The sequence below is a fragment of the Peromyscus californicus genome, unplaced genomic scaffold (assembly GCF_007827085.1).
Source record: "Peromyscus californicus insignis strain IS unplaced genomic scaffold, ASM782708v3 Scaffold_9__1_contigs__length_137607984, whole genome shotgun sequence".
Lineage (NCBI taxonomy): Eukaryota > Metazoa > Chordata > Mammalia > Rodentia > Cricetidae > Peromyscus > Peromyscus californicus.
Window position 1 is genome coordinate 68,679,326 of NW_026294617.1, and position 11,955 is coordinate 68,691,280.

An 11,955-nucleotide genomic window follows, 5' to 3' on the forward strand; every position below is an offset into this window, starting at 1 on the left:
AGTTCTTTTGTGTCTTGCTACCTTTGTTTTTATACATTTTTATTTATTTTGAAGTTAGGAAGACAACACCATCTTGTCCTGACTCTGCTTTCTGTTTACATAGACAGTTCTAGGCCCTCTACCCCAGCCCCCAACAGTCACAGGTGTATTAACTAAAATAATTAATGTTTAAGCAAACAACATAAACTAAAAAAGCTGAAAAAGGGGTATATGTAAAAAATAATTGTCGTGGCGCATGCCTTTAATCCCAGCACTCGGGAGGCAGAGGCAGGTGGATCTCTGCGAGTTCAAGGCCAGCCTGGCCTACAGAGTGAGTGCCAGGAAAGGCGCAAAGCTACACAGAGAAACCCTGTCTCGAAAAACCAAAATAATAATAATAATAATAATAATAATAATAATAATAATAATAATAATAATTGTCATGTTATATCTAAAATAATTATTGTTCTGTCAGAAACAAACATCTCAAAGTTACTCTCACCCTCATCTAGCTTGGCTATAAATTACGGTCTTTGTGGTTTTACCTTTAAAAGGCTCTGCCCTGAGCTTTGGCACCAGGAGACTTTAATGCATTTGCCTGCTCTTGTCTTCTTGTCTGCCAGATGATAAAGGACTCATACACTTCTTTTTTTCCCCTTTTTGATTTTTCGAGAAAATTTCTGTGTGTAGCCTTGGCTGTTCTGGAACTCACTCTGGCCTCAAACTCAGAGATCTGCCTGCCCCTGCCTCCCGGCTTATACTTTTTAAAATGATTTGCACTGATGTTTTGCCTCCATGCATGGATGTGTGAAGGTAACTCCTGGAGCTGCAGTTACAGACAGTTGTGAGCTGCCATGTGGGTGCTGGGAACTGAACCCAGGACCTCTGGAAGAGCAGCCAGTGCTCTTAACCTCTGAGTCATCTCTCCAGGCCCTAGGACTCAAATGTTTGAATTGGCTTAATCAGTGTAGTTGTTTGTATCTTTCTCGTGTGAATTATTACAATTTATCTGGGGGGAGTGGTATTTGTGTGGCAAGTGGCCAAGGACAACCTGAAAGAGTTGATTCTCTCCTTTCATCATGTGGGTTCTAGGAATCAAATTCAGGTTGTTAGCCCAGTGGTGGTGGTGGTGTGGTGGTAGCGCACGCCTTTAATCCCAGCACTCGGGAGGCAGAGGCAGGAGGATCTCTGCGAGTTCAAGGCCAGCCTGGGCTACAGAGTGAATTCCAGGACAACCAGATCGACACAGAGAATCCCTGTCTCAAAAATCCCCTAAAATACCTGCCACCAAAGTCAGGTTGCCAGGCTTAGTGGCCCACACCCTCAGCAGCTGACCCGGCTCACCAGTACGTTCTTACTGATGTTTTGAAATAAGTGTGAGCTTGTTTAGCCCAGGCAGCCTTGATTTCACTCTATAGCTAAGGGTGATCTTGAAGGTCTGATCTTTCTGACTCTACTTACCAGGTGCTGGGCTTACAGATATTCACCACCCACCACCCTGCATCTGAGTTAGCCCGTTCCCAGCACCCCTGCATCTAAGTGAGCCTGTTCCCAGCACCCCTGTATCTAAGTGAGCCCGTTCCCAGCACCCCTGCATCTAAGTGAGCCCGTTCCCAGCACCCCTGTATCTAAGTGAGCCCGTCCCCAGCACCCCTGTATCTAAGTGAGCCCGTTCCCAGCACCCCTGCCTCTAAGTGAGCCTGTTCCCAGCACCCCTGTATCTAAGTGAGCCCGTTCCCAGCACCCCTGCATCTAAGTGAGCCCGTTCCCAGCACCCCTGTATCTAAGTGAGCCCGTCCCCAGCACCCCTGTATCTAAGTGAGCCTGTTCCCAGCACCCCTGCATCTAAGTGAGCCCTTTCCCAGCACCCCTGTATCTAAGTGAGCCCGTTCCCAGCACCCTTGTATCTAAGTGAGCCCGTTCCCAGCACCCCTGTATCTCAGTGAGCCGGTTCCCAGAACCCCTGCATCTCAGTGAGCCCATTCCCAGCACCCCTGTATCTAAGTGAGCCCGTTCCCAGCACCCCTGCATCTGAGTGAGCCCGTTCCCAGCACTCCTGCATCTGAGTGAGCCCCTTCCCAGCACCCCTGCATATCTAAGTTAACCCATTCCCAGCACCCCTGCATCTGAGTGAGTCCGTTCCCAGCACCCCTGCATATCTAAGTTAACCCATTCCCAGCACCCCTGCATCTGAGTGAGTCCGTTCCCAGCACCCCTGCATATCTAAATGAGCCCGTTCCCAGCACCCCTGCATATCTAAGTGAGCCCATTCCCAGCACCCCTGCATATCTAAGTGAGCCCGTTCCCAGTACCTCTGCTGTGAAACTTCAGTAAGAACCCCCCACTCTATCCCCTACAGACAAAGAGAAGTTTAAACCAGGATTCTTAAGTATAGATAAGAACTTAGACCCCTTTCAAGTTCCCAGGTGGTGATATCAGCTACAGGGACTTAAAAACACACAGTCAGGATATTCGGCCAACTGGTAGGAGCTAATTGGCCATTAAACATCCCAAACTTCCCAAACCCTGGAGACAGCTTGTAAAACTCCTAAACACGTTTGCTGAACAAACAGGAGATAAAGATAACATGAAAGACTGAAAAAGAAAACTGATACGAACCGAACCGGGAGAGGGAGGCGGGTTGTGGGAAATGAATTATGTGGTCTGTGCCTTTAAGAACTAGCCTCACAAAGAAAGGACAAGCTCCTCCTGGCCTCATTGCTACGAGTGAGTGCTTTGGAATGAGCTTCCCTGCCGGTGGCTTGTAAACTTAAACAGAATAAACCTTGCTTTTGCATTCTGGTACACTGGTCCTCGGTGGTCTCTCTGGGGGTCACAATCTGGGCATAGCACTGCATATCTAAGTGAGCCCGTTCCCAGCACCCCTGCATCTGAGTGAGCCTGTTCCCAGCACCCCTGCATCTGAGTGAGCCCATTCCCAGCACCCCTGTATCTGAGTGAGCCCACTCCCAGCACCCCTGCATCTGAGTGAGCCCATTCCCAGCACTCCTGCATCTGAGTGAGCCCATTTCCAGCACCCCTGCATCTGAATGAGCCGGTTCCCAGCACCCCTGCATCTGAGTGAGCCCGTTCCCAGCACCCCTGCATCTGAGTTAGCCCGTTCCCAGCACCCCTGCATCTGAGTTAGCCCGTTCCCAGCACCCCTGCATCTGAGTGACCCCGTTCCCAACACTTGATGCATCTTTTTGTTGTTTTCTTTTGTTTGTTTCTTGAGACAGGGCTTCTCTAACACTCTCACTGTCCTAGAACTTGTTCTGTAGACCAGGCTGGCCTCGGACTCACAGAGCTTTACCTGACTCTGCCTCCTGAGTGCTGGGATTAAAGGGGTGCGCCACCATTACCCAGCAAACCTCAAGTTTTAACATCATAAAATGTGTTACATCTAGGCTATATGACAGTCTCAAACACTAGCTTTTGGGGGGTGGACACAGAGGCAGGATCTCACGATGGACCCCCTGACTGTAGCCCTAACTGTCATGGAACTCAATATGTAGACCAGGCTGGCCTCAAACTCAAAAGAAATCTGCCTTTAACCTGCCAAATTCTTTGATCAAAGGCATGGGTCATCGGTTTCGAGACATTTGATTGCACTGTGTGACACTCGGAGACTGTTAATAAAGTTAAACCTTGAAGCAAGGGGTGGAGTCCACGACTAGCTGACTAGAATTAGCCATAGAGATTTTGGAAGGCCCAGATAGAGAGGCATAGGGAGGTCCTTGGAGAGATTTGCCGCCTTTTCAACCCGGGAAGTTGGAGAGAGAGGGTCAGCTAGTTGTTTCTACCCTGCTTTCTTGATCTATCAGATTTGTACCCCAATATCTGGATCCTAAGTTTTTATTAATAATAGAACAATTTAGGGAAACACTTCAGTCATCAGAGCCCACTTAAACCAAACTCTCTATGATACAGGTTTCCTGTCCAACTCCTATTGTGGAAATTACTTTAACTATGTAAAGATGTGCTACATGTGTTTATGCTGCATTTGTTTCACCTTGCTGCCTAAGTCACCCAGGAGGTGATTAATAAAAAGCCGAACGGCCAATAGCTAGGCAGGAAAAGGATAGGCGGGGCTGGAGGGCAGAGAGAATAAATAGAAGGAGGGATCTAGACTGGGGAGGGGAAGAGGGAGAGAAGAGGAAGAGAGAAGAGAACAAGGGAGAAAGAGAGAGACTCGCCCCGGAGCAAGGAGCCAGGCAGCTGCCAGACAGACAGATGACACCAGAAGCCGTGAAAGTAAGACACACAGAAGGAAAGAAAAGTAAAAAGCCCCGAGGCAAAAGGTAGATGAAGAGAAACGGGTTAAATGAAAAGAGTGATCCAGAAACGAGTCTAAACTAGACCTTGCACTTATAACTAATAAGAAGTCTCTGTGTCGTGATTTGGGAGCTGGTTGGTGACACCCCCCCAAAAAAAAAAAAAGTCTGGTACAAACTCCTTCTACAGGGAACAAGTCTCCTCTCCAACCAGCAGACAAGGCAGGAGAGAGTCTTGTCCCTCTCAGGACGGACTACACCCTTCAGAAGCATGGAAGAAGTTACAGAAGAGTGATCTTCACTTCTCACACCCCCCCTCAAATTTTGGAGACCACAGCTCTCAGAGGGGGTTCTCATAGGAGAGGAGGGACGTGAGAAGCTACAAGAGTTCCATCTGAAAGGGGCCAGTTGGCAGAAAAAGGCTGGAAACCCTCCCAACGAGGCCTACAAAAGGCAAGTTGCAGGAAACTCCAAGGACATCAAACTTGAGAGAAGCCCCACCCTATGAAAACAACCTATAAAGGCTCAGAGCTCACATGGTGTGGGGCTTTCGGGGGCTTCATCTCAGGTCCACCTCCACCTCAGGGAGGCCTTTTTCCTTTCCTTTGTATTTTTTCTTTTTTGATTCTTTGAGACAGGATCCTAGTTGACCTAGAAGTCACTGTGTAGACCAGGCTGTCCTCGAACTCAGAGAGATTCACCGATTTCTGCCTCTTAAATTCTGGGATTGAAGAGGTGTGACACCACATCCAGCCTTCTTCCTTTTTAAATAAACTGTCTTTTTCTTCTCTCTTTCTTTTCTTTCTTTCCTTTTTTTTCCCTTTCTCTCTCTCCCTCCCTCCCTCCTTCCCCCCTCCCCCCTTTTCTTTCGTACATTCAGGAACACCCAGATAAACAGATGCAGAGAACATGGTTTAAAAAGGTCGGGAGTGGGGCTGGAGAGATGGCTCAGTGGTTAAGAGCACTGATTGTTGTTCTTCCAGAGGACCCGGGTTCAATTCCCAGCATCCACATGGCAGCTCACAACTGTCTGTAACTCCAGTTCCAGGGGCCTGATACCTTCATTCCAATGCGCATAAAATAAAGTTAAATAAATTGTTAAAAAAAGAAAAAGAAAAAAAAGGTCCCGAGCACAAGTAGTTCTGTCCCCATGGAGCTGGGCAGGCCACCTTCCTGACCTGTGGGTCATCCTGGAAGCTCTCCAAAGCCTGTAGTTCAGGGATCTTTATAAGCATTTCATCATGGATACATGATAAATTATTAACTAGTTTCCAGCTCCTCTTTCCAGGAGATAGGGGTGCAACTGCAAATTTCAAGTGTCTGGTCACACTTTGATCTTATGACCGGCTGCCATCAGGAACCATCAAGAGCTGCCTGCTTAGAAGTGTCAATCAGGCGGGGCAGTGGTGGTACACCCCTTTAATCCCAGCAGAGGTAGGCAAATCTCTGTGAGTTCAAGGCTAGCCTGGTCTACAGAGTGAGTTCTAGGACTAGGGCTGGAGCTGGCTCAGTGGTTAAGAGTGCTGACTATTCTTGCAGAGAACCTGGCACCTACATGGTGGCTCACGTCCATCTGTAACGTAACTCCGGGGAATCCAATGCCCTCTGAACATCCCAGGCACCAGGCACACACACGGCATATAGACACACATGCAGGCAAAAATAAATAAATAAATAAATGATAAACGTAAGATGGTGTGGGAGAATTGTAAGGGAATGTTACCATTCAGACCCACCCCTTGGGGACCCACCCAGCATCCTGGCCACATCATCTTACATTAAGTCCCCTTTAAGAGAAAACCCCTCCTCTTCTCTCTCTCTCTTCCTCTCCTACCCTCTCCATGACGTAGTGTGTGCATCTTGTATCTTCCTTTCTTCCCAGTTCTCTCTCTTCTTCTCTCAGCCCCCGCTTTCCCTCTCTCCCTTCTCCCCTTAGTAAAACTTTCCACATTGTTGTTCGAATCTTAGATGGTCTTTTAATAAAAAAAAAAAAAAAAAACAACCCAGAGCCAGGTATCAGGATGAAAGCTGAAAGATCAGAGAAGCAGAACAGTGAGCCACTAGTTCTTCCCTCTACGAAATCCTCAGCCTAAAGAGAGTGAGTTCCTGTTTCTTCACTCCTTATATACCTTTCTCTGCCCAGACATCACTCTCTGGGATTAAAGGCAAGTGTGCTTCCCAGTACTGGGATAAAAGGTGTGTGCCACCACGGTTTGGCTCTGTTTCCAGTGTGGCCTTGAAAGGGTGTGTGCCATCACTGCCTGACCTCTATGTCTTATCTAGTGGCTGGCTCTGTCCTCCAATCCCCAGGAAAATTTATTAAGGTACACAATATATCACTACACCACATGGATGCTGCGTCGCGTCTGCATAGCGTGTCTCCCTCACCCACCGTGGGGTACCTCGGCTCAAACTCACCAAGGCCGCCTCGTGATGTTTTACAACATTGGTGCTATGTGACTGGACAGAGGCCCTCCTGGTGCATTTCTCCTGCCTGCCAGCAGTCTGTGACATGCCAGGACCCCTGGAACCTTCAACGCTCATTTCATCGGTAAACCCCACTTCTGGCCATTTCCCACGACTGAGGATTTGTCTTGTCTCGACCATCGTTTCTCACCTTTCGTTTCCATGCATAAGCCCCAATACTGGGTGACCATGTGTCCCACGTGTCCCTTGGGCTTCGCCCTGGCCCCCACTCTCGGTTTGAAGAATCATTGAGTGGTTTGTGCCATTTGAATTGATCCTCACAATCTCTGGGATGCCAGAGATCAAAAGCCATTGGATCTCATTTCTCTCTGCCTCAGTGGTGGGAAATAAGCCTCTGCCAGCCATCTACTACATCCGAGGTTTCTTGGGCTATGTACTGCTGTCTTGACTAAGGTCAAAGACAAGTCATATGGCTCTGTTGCCATATTTGATGAGGGTGATCGTGTGGTCAGGCTCCATCATGACTGAGGTCAAAGACAGACAGGTCATTTTGCTTCATCGCCATCTTTGATGAGGTTGGGGCCTGTCTCTCCTAAGTCCCCACTCTAACGCGGTCTTTCACTCTCTTTGCTCCCAAACCTCTTGCACTAACTGTTGGGTGTGGCGGCTACTTCGGCTTGCCTGCCCAGCTGGTTCTGATTCCGATGGAAAGTCACTTCCTGTCCGTGGTCCAAGCATGGGCAGGGGCAGCATGCCCTCGCGTGGGCAGGGGCCCAGAGACCTTTGCGTCCCTGCCAGGCTCTCAGGCACCAGTGGCGCCGCATGCTGGCGATAAGGCTGGAAAGGACGGGAAAGGTGTTTTCCTGCTCACAGAGAGCCAACTTTCCCTGTGGGCAGGGCAGCAAGCTGCTGTGCCTCCCGCTGGCCCCAGAAGACCCGCCTTCCCAGCTCTGCGGCTAGAGCCTCCCGCCTCCCATGCCAGCGAGCTGGGCTTCTCCCAAGCCGGGGTGAGGACAATAAAATGCTTGGGAGGTTATGAAAAGTTTTGCTTGCCTTGTTGGAAAGTTAGCTATTTCTAAAAAAAAAAAAAAAAAAAAAAAAAAACGAAAAAGTTCTGAACCTTGAGCTTTGCAGCTGAGGGTTACAAATATATGCCGGGCTAGAGTTCCAAAGAGAGTCCAGTTGCAGTGGTTCACGTTAACAGATTTGCCAGGTGGTGGTCACCAGAAGCACCAGCCACCGTGAACTGGAGCAGGCTAAGATCTAGAAGGCAGGCTATACATATGTTGCCCAGGGCAGGGCCAAAGAAATGAGCCAAGCCTCTAAGTAAAAGAACCGAAAAGGACCGTGAATGAATCCCAGTGGTCTTTGGATTGTTTGCATTATTGGAGCTTGCTTTTTACCTTATACGGATTATGGTTATGCCATATTTTCTTACTCTTAAAATACAGTGAGTATTTTATTTCTTGATATTACAGGAAGACATTTGAGAGATTTTCAACCTTTTTTAAAGAACAGTCTTTAAAATATTTAAATGTATAAGGGTATGGCCAACTTGCCAGCTCATTTTTAAAAAGATTTATTTATTTATTATGTGTAGTGTTCTTCCTGCATGTCTGCCTGCAGGCCAGAAGAGGGCACCAGATCTCATTATAGATGGTTGCGAGCCACCATGTGGTTGCTGGGAATTGAACTCAGGACCTTTGGAAGAACAGCCAGTGCTCTTAACTGCTGAGCCATCTCTCTAGCCTGCCAGCTCATTTTATAGATAAAAACCAAGGCTTACTTTTCTAAAGCTACTAGGTCTCTTGATAAGAAAATGTTGTAAGATATAAAAGTCTATACAAATTCTGAGGGCCTAAAAATGTTTTAAGATATATAAAGATTTCAGGATATAAAAGTCTATGCAAGCTTTGAGGGTCTCATGAAAATGATTCAAGATATAAATACCAGCTACAAAGATATAAATAGATGATTTAAACGCTTCAGATTACTTTCCTTTTCTATAATATTGTTATATTAAGATTTCAAAAGTTCTGATTTTAATATTAATAAAACTCTGATACTGTTTGGGTCACAAGCTCAAGATTTTAGGTTTTCTTTGGTTTTCTTCCAAATACAAACTTAATGGTATGGGTCTACTCCTGCTGTTTTACAGATACCCATTACCTGCTTTTTCTATGATTTGGATTTCAATGCTGATTGGTAATACTAATATATCTAAAACTTTTATGTCCTTTTATAAAATAAGAATCCATATAAGCTTCAGAGGATCAAAAGAAGTCATGAAACTTGGATCCACTTCACAGGGGTCAAAAGGACTCCAGATAGTACAGCAGTACAGCTTGAGTTTTCCACATCTGTCTATTCCTGAGGAGGGTATTTTTCTCTCTGGAACTCCCCCACTTCCCAATGGGCCTAAAATTTCCAAATAAATTCATGAATTTTAACTCCTGTTTCTAGTTTGAACTTGTCTCAACAGGCTTCCATTTGGCTGGCAGACAGACCCAAGCGTCGGTTGCTGACTGCTACCTACTCCAAATGACCACGAGCTCTGGACTTGCTAAAGGCTGATGTGGACCAGCCTGGCCAATGTGATTGTTCCTTGTCTCCACAGCTGGGTCAGATAACCATATGCTTCTAATAAATGCCCATTGCCTAAATCCCCTCCTTACCTTTGACTGTCCTTCCATCCTTGTCCGACTCTGACCATCTACGCGCCGTTTCGGCTCGAAGCCGCTATAGAAGAGAGTACATCATCCTTGCCCCCAAAACAGTGAATAGTGAAATAGTGGACGTTCTGGGCCTAATCCTCCTAAGCAGTTTGCATGCACTGTGCTCCTGTCCCCAGTTTGGACTCTAGCCAACTGTGGGACCTCCAACAAGACACATGAAGTTGAGGCTACAGGTATACTGCAGGTATCCTATTCGTCCTTTTTTTTTTTTGGTTAAGTAATTTTTAAGTGTGTGTGTGTGTGTGTGTGTGTGTGTATCTATCTGTCTGTCTCTCTGTGTGTGTTTGTGTGTGTGTCTATGTGTGGGTATGCACATGACTGCAGGTGCCCCCCAAGGTCAAAGATGTCAGATCCCCTGGAGCTGGGGTTATAGGAACTTTTGAACCTTCTGATGGGTGCTGGGCCTCAGACCCTACAGAAGCAGTACATGCTCCTGACTGTTGAGCCATCTCTCCAGACAAACCCCACCCTGCACCCCTGTATTTTATATGAAACCTAAACCCATCTGTATGTAACTAATTCCTAGAGCGTATGTAAGAATCTGAAGGAGGAGGCTGGGGTAATATCTCAGTGGATAAAGCGCTTGTTCTACAAGCTTGAGGACCTAAGTTCAGATCCCCACAACCTATACAAAGGCAGAGGTGGTAATAGTCACCCATAAACCCATGCTCTTGTGATGAGGTGGCAGCAGAGACAGGAAAATCCCCAGCAGCTGGCCTGGCATATGAACAGTAAACAAGAGACCGTGAAGCAATGTGAAAGTAGACCCGGTCCCCGACACCTGTGCCACAGTGGACATATGCCCCAGGAACACATGCTGTAAAGAACAGAATCACCTCTAGGTGGAGACATGCCTTTATCTCTTTTCTTAATCCACTGGGGTAGGTCATGGACCTGGCTAGAGGAGCACCCCTCCCTGGGCAAGCAGATCCACCTTAAGATAATGTGGGTCCACCTTAAGAAAATGTTTCCTTTTCAGAATTCCTCTGTCTTTCTCCCTCCCCCCAGGGTAGTCTAAAAGAGGTTCAGCTGTGATGCCCACCTTTGGGGCCTGACTCACAAAAGTGGGACTATTTTTTTTTCTTCTGTCTTTTTCTTTCAGATGTTGGCCAGAGCCCAGGTATGTTTTTAAGTTTCCAAAGGACCTGCTGGTCTTCCTCTTCCAAAGCTCCTACCCACTCTGGCTGCCTGCCTGAGGTCGGCTAACCGCCAAGCTGTTACCTAATCTTATCTCAGGGAAGGCTTTTGATCCTTCTTCCCCTTGTCTTTCCCCTGCCAGCAGCAGAAATTCACAGGTGGCCTGTCCTGGGGTCCCCCTTTAAACTCTAACGGGTTGTCCTTGAGCTTCCTTTTGATTCTGTTCTCAAATGCTTTTATTAAGGAAACTAAGAACTGAAGGGGGGGGACCCGATTTCCAGGAATCGTATGATGGCTTTGCTGGGACTCCCCAGTATTCTCAATAGCTCTTCTTTCCTGCATTTTAATTCTTTAGAGGGCAGGAAAAATGAATCTGTTCCTGCATCCCTGGGTGGCATCAGCATGAACACACACACACACACACACACACACACACACACACACACAGAGCCAGAAATAAAAATAATAAATAAATGAACCGGAAGGATAGGGCTAGGTGTGTGGGTGCAGACCTGCAACACCAGCACTCAAACTCTGCGACTGTTTCCAGCCTTGACTGCAGATTGTGCAGTCGCTACAATGTTGATGTCCAAGAAGAACCAGATTGCCGTCTGGGAACTCCATTTTAAGGAGGGAGTGATGTCAACTAAGACAGGCGTCAACATGCCAGAACTGTTAGAGGCTGACTCCCCCATTTCTGCCTTCACTATTGATTTCAATATGGGTTAAATAATTTACTTCATCTGCAAAAACAAAACAAAACAAAACAGAGCGTCCATTCCTCTTATTATTCAACTCTCAGACCTGTTCCCAGAATCTTGATGTTGATACTTGTATTTCTTAAGTGTAGTAAGAATTATGTTCCTATTGTATAGACTGTTGTTTTCAAACCAAAAGACCACAAAGACCTTCTGGAAAACCAGGTCGACTTGACTTGAAAATGAGTTAAAATTTATGAACAATTGTTAACATTCTGACCTGCCCCTTGAAATCCCACCCATTGGCACTGCCCTGTGTCTCTGCTCTTCTCAATTTATTAAGAGCACTGGCTGGGGGTGGGGATTTAGCTCAGTGGTAGAGCGCTTGCCTAGCAAGTGCAAGGCCCTGGGTTCAGTACTCAGATTCTCAATTTATGAAGACCATGGGCAAAAGGTTCCAAATAAATTCATAATTTTTTTTTTAAAAGAATTATTTGCCGGGCGGTGGTGGCGCACGCCTTTAATCCCAGCACTCGGGAGGCAGAGGCAGGCGGATCTCTGTGAGTTCGAGGCCAGCCTGGTCTCCAAAGTGAGTACCAGGAAAGGCGCAAAGCTACACAGAGAAACCCTGTCTCGAAAAACCAAAAAAAAAAAAAAAAAAAAAAAAAAGAATTATTTATTATGTATAGTGTTCTGCCTCCATGC